Here is a 5876-nt window from a genome sequence, read left to right as displayed (position 1 = left end):
ACATGTACCCTAGAACTTAAAGTATAATAATAAAAAAAAAATCAAAAAAAAAAAAAAAAATATTGGAAAAAAAAAAAAAAAATAAGTGCCTTTCCAATCTGAAAGAGGACATAATTACATCAAGACCAGCCTTACTAAAGGCTGCTCCAGCACTATCAACACCTTTCCCTAGAACGACCTACTTTCACTAGCCGGATGGATGTTTATATGGCTACAAAATTTGGGGGTCCAGAGCTGCCACAGGGCCATGTGGAAAAGTTCTAATGAGAAATCAGCATGTCTCCTAGAGTTTGGGGTATTATGAATATCGAGATTAGTATCTGCCTCTAGCCTGGTGAATGTGCAAGGCAGAAAGCAATCTGCGTTTGCCAACTATGTCAAGGAAAGAGGAAAAAGCAGCATTTGGGCACACCACACTCTTGGAGTTTTACATGGCAAAGATAGTCGGCTTCCCATGAGCCAAGAAGATGCCATGAAAGGTAGCTGGGTCAAGCATGGCCTCCCAGATGAGCAGATCCCAGAAGTAAGAAACTGCTGGATTTGAACTTGGAAGCAGGAGTTGAAGGGAAGGTCACAAGAGGTATGCCTAAAAGCACACGATTTAGATCACAGAAATGGGTAGATCCCCACAAAGAAGTTTCAAAAATCCCAGAAATGCACCTCTTGAGAGATCCAGCATGTGGGCACCTGAAACTCTAAGGGCACCTTGGCAGAACTATACCACTAGATGCTTAGCTACATTTGTGCTCCTTTTATCATTTGTCCCTCCTCCCCATCCAACTGTTTGTAAAAACAGTTGTTTGAGCTATTTGTAAAAGAGAAATAAATGCCATAATTATTTGAAAATGGAAAGGGAAGACGCAAAATTATTGCTATTTACAAATAGCAATAGTATGAATACTTATAAAACTGAAGAAAATAAACTGAAAAATGATATGTTAGTATGGGGGTTTAGTAAAGTATCTAGATAACATCACACACACACACACACAAATTAGTATTGTCCACACATCAATAAAAGTAGCTGAAAATACAATGCAAAAAAAGACAACATACACAGCAACCTAAAGTAAAAAATACCTAGGAATAACACTAACAAAATGTGCTGGACCTCTATATGAATTTATTGAGACAATATTTAGAGAGTATCAAGCTATTTTAGTGATGGCAATTTTGTGTGCCATGTAATCTGGAAACAACAGACAATGTTGGTACAAGATGCGTGATATATGCTAAATCATGATCCAATCAATGGGAATGCATCAAACATGCTACTTCAAACACAGAGGTACCTGCTGTTTGGAGTTCTGCTACAGTTCATGCCTGCGTAACACAGGAATTCTGAGAAATTCCATTTTGCACAATTTTTACCAAAAAAGAGAAAAGATCATGGTGAGTTTATAATTGTAAGCTTTTTATTATTGAATGTATTTCTGGTAAGAGACAACATCCAGTTTGATTAGGCATTGATGAAAACCAAATTACCCACTTAAAACTTTTTGTGACTGATGATTTGGGAGTATTTTCCATCAGCTGGTTTGTAGCCCTGTACATTTCAGTCTTTCTTTCTCCTCTACTACTCACGTATTTCCACAGGTAGGTGCTACAGGCCGTGTTCATACTGACATATAATCTCTGGCCTTACACCTTCCCAACACAAACTATATCACTGCAATAGGCAGTAAGAATATTCCTGGAAGACTTTCCTACATTGAGTCTGTGAGGAATAACTTAACTGTACATGAAATTTATTCCCAATCTTGACATATGTCCTACTAAACTGTAACTAAATGATTCCCCAAGTCAACTTCCCCTTAGACAATTATCAAAAATGTCTGAGAGCAAGTATAATGGCAAGGAGGTCAAACTGGAATGAGAAAGGGGATGTAACATTTAAAACTAATGGAAGTTCAAATACCTTACTTTTGCCTATCATAATTATTTCTGGATGTGTAAAAACAAAATTTTCCTTTTTACATGCATCCACCTTCTTTCACCAATTCCTTCTACACTTGGAAGACGAAGAAAGAGAATTGTGATATTTTTCTTGGCCCACTCTGTCATTGCTAAGCCAGGCTGTTGTTATGCTCTTAGTTACAGCTATTTTTAGCTGCAGTGTGGATCACTCCATTGTCAGCAATTTTCCCACCTACTCAATGAAAATACTTTGTCTCTTTAAAATGTAGTACAATTTTCAAAGCTCTGATCTTTTGTTACCTTAATGTGGCACCCTCCAATCCAACAACAAGAAACAGAATACTATTTAAATTGTCTTCACTATAACTACCACTCTTTTCCAAAAACAAAATCAGAACCAGAACAGACATACTCACAACGCCAACTTGAGAGATTGGACCTTCAGCCTCCCACGAGTAGTTTCTCTTGTAAATAATCTTCAAAGCCAAAATGGAGAAAAGGAAGGGTAGAACCACAGAACATACCTGTTTGGCAGTAATTCAGTGCAGTGAAACCCCCAGTTTTATGATGTTACATGCTCTTCTTGCTACCAGGAAATCTGATCAGTCTGTACCCACATCTCCAGCCTTACTCACACCTCCTAGGTCCCCTTCTCTCCTCCCATCTGTAGAATCGTCTATGGTTTCTACCCTGTGCATGAACTTTTTCCACAGCACCCATCACCCTGTAATCACTGACTTTACTTGTCTGTTCACTATTATATCCTAGCACAGTACTTAGCTTGGGATAAACTGTCCAGTGAATGTTTGTTGAACAAATGGGTAAAATTCAAAGGTTCTTTTTAATAGAAGTTATAGGTTTCTCTTTTTAAATTGGAGACATTCAAACTTCAGGAGGGAAAATATGTTTATTCAAATGTGGCAAAAAGAAGATACAGGTAATTCAAAACCTAAATTTTACATCTTAGGAACTTACTGTCTTTCTTAAGAGTATTTTGGGAATATTCAAGGAGAGATGCTTTCAGAAGAATTTTGATCTTAGAATCCAGGCCTCTCCATTAGGACAGATACCTAATGTATGCGGGGCTTAAAACCCAGATGACGGGTTGATAGGTGCAGCAAACCACCATGGCACATGTGTACCTATGGAACAAATCTGTACATTCTGCACATGTAGCCCAGAACTTAAAGTAAAATTAAAAATAAATAAATAAATAAAATTTAAAAATTAAAAGAATCCAGACCTCTCTGCAGAGGCAGTTTCTTTATGAAAAAGAACATGAACTTCTAAATCCAGGAAGGTGCTCCCAGAATATCCTTGACCTCAAGATATATGGAGGCATTTCAAGCTTCTGTTTGCATTTCATCTGCTAACATCCCATTGACCAAAGGTAAATCACATGGTCAAGACCAGAGCCGAGAAGCAGGGAAGTACACTTAATTTCTACTGGGAAGTGCTCAAAAGTCACATGGCAAAGACTGTGGATGCACTGAGAGGTGATGAAATGGGAATAGTTATTCAATCTCCTGCAAGTGTACAATTTTTTTTAAGTTTCAACATGACCAAAGCAGCCTTCGTGTCTTCACATGGAAAATGAACTTAACCATCTGAAAAGTCTAACATAATCCATAGCAAAATGTCCACAGAAAAAAAAATTATTTAGTTGGAGGGAACTGAAGTAGTGACTGACTATGAATTCTTATCTAGTAAAGAAAGGGAAATCAGAAAAATACAATGTACCAAAACAAAAAATATATATATTAGGGAAATTTGGAAGTTTCAATTAACAAAATTGACTCTGTCAATCTGGTTTTGCTGACTGAAGGAAACTATCTTATATAACTCATTTCCCATACCATACTTTTTGAAGCGACTTTAACTTTTTACTTTGAAATAATTTCAAGCTTACAGAAAATGCTCAGAAATAGTACAGAGAGCTTCCATACACACTTCACCCATAATCACCAATTGTTAATATATTATACCATTTGCTTTACCATTCTTTCTCTCTCTCTCTGTGTGTGTGTGTGTGTGTGTGAGAGAGAGAGAGAGAGAGAGAGAAGTAGAGAGACAGAAACAGAATGAAATTTCTTCTGAACCATTAGATAGTAAGTCGCAGATATAAACGCCTTTTTGCCACTAAATATATCAGTATATGTTTCTCAAGATCAAAGACATTTTCTACCATAATCAATTATCAAAATGCAGAAAGTAACACTGGTGCAATACTGTTATCTAACCTGCAGAACCTATTCACATTTCCCCATATTTGTCAATTATACAGATAATGCTCTTTCTAGGAAAATAACCTCTGACCTTTATCATATGTTGCATTTAGTTACCACATCTCTTGAATCTTACTTAATCTGATTCTGTTCCCCGGTTTATATTTTCCTTTCATTATCTTGACTATTTTTAAGAGACACATCAAACTGAAGAAGGCCCCTCTGATGTTTCCTTACTATCAGATTTGGCTTTGTCTGGTGTTTCCTTATTATCAGATTAAGACTATGCATTTTTGGCAGTATTGACACAGATGTGGTGCTACATCATATTAAGAAATATATGATGTTGGTCTGCACTCACTACTATGACATTAACTTTAATCACTTGGTTTCTCCAATATCAAATTCCTATTTCTCATTTGTTTAATATGTATTTCTTAGAAAGATGCTTTGGAACTATGTAAATGTCCTGTTCTTGATAAACTTTTACCCATTAGTGTTAATATTTATTGATGATCTTTTCATAAATCCATACTACCAAGACGTTTGCTAAAAGGTAATTTTCTAACTCCATTATTTCTCCTCTATGTATTAGTTGGCATTCTACTGTAATTGTTTTTTCCTTTTTTCCCATTTATTTATATCAGTGTAGTATTATAAATTCCTGTTTTATTCAATGTTTTTAAAGCCATTGCTATCATTCTGATGCTCACATTGTCCCAGTAGAAGCCATATTGTACTTTTATACAATAAAATACCCCAAAAAATGGTACAATGAGTGAACCCTCTTTAAATGTCCTATCCCGTCCTGGCTTTGAAAGAACTTACCATGAGGCTGCATCTCTGGTGTTTTTTCTTATGTGTGTCCTGGGTAAGCATTCATAAAAATTATAAAAATTTGTGATATAAATTTACCAAGAATTCACTATGTGCCAGGCTTATTGTTAAGCACTTTACCTACATCACCTCGTTTAATCTTTTTAAAAACCTGTAAGGCAGATTTTTATTGTTATAATGCCTGTTTTATAACTGAGTAAACTAAGCCTGAGAGAAGTTAAACAAAAGCCAGGAAATGGGCCGGGCGCGGTGGCTCACGCCTGTAATCCCAGCACTTTGGGAGGCCGAGGCCGGCAGATCACAAGGTCAGGAGATCGAGACCACGGTGAAATCCCGTCTCTACTAAAAATACAAAAAAAAATTAGCCTGGCGCAGTGGCAGGCGCCTGTGGTCTCAGCTACTCGGAAAGCTGACGCAGGAGAATGACGTAAACCCGGGAGGCGGAGCTTGCAGTGAGCCGAGACCGCGCCACCGCACTCCAGCCTGGGGGACAGAGCAAGACTCCGTCTGAAAAAAAAAAAAAAAGCCAGGAAATGGGAAAACTAGGGTTTTAACCCGAGTCATCTGACTCCAGAGCTTTTTATCCTCTGAGCTATGCTTAGGTCTTAAGATTCCTAAAGGGTGGAGAAAGACTGTATTTGGTAAACACCCACGTCCCACTTCCTTATGTGCAAGGCTCTGCATTCAGAAAAGATCAGCCTGGTGTGATGTTTTGATGTTTCAGAGCACAGATACTAGAGTGAGGTTGCCTAGATTCTAATTTGTGCGCTCCCATCCATGAGAGCACCTTGTCTTCCAAGAGTTTCAGTTTCCTCCCATCCAAAACAGAGGTGAGAATAAGAACACTCCACAGAATTTTCTTTTTTTTTTTTTTTTTTTTTTTTTTTTTTTTTTTTT

This window comes from Piliocolobus tephrosceles, chromosome 3 (assembly GCF_002776525.5).
Source record: "Piliocolobus tephrosceles isolate RC106 chromosome 3, ASM277652v3, whole genome shotgun sequence".
In the NCBI taxonomy this organism is placed as follows: Eukaryota; Metazoa; Chordata; class Mammalia; order Primates; family Cercopithecidae; genus Piliocolobus; species Piliocolobus tephrosceles.
Note: the sequence above shows the minus strand (reverse complement) of the source record.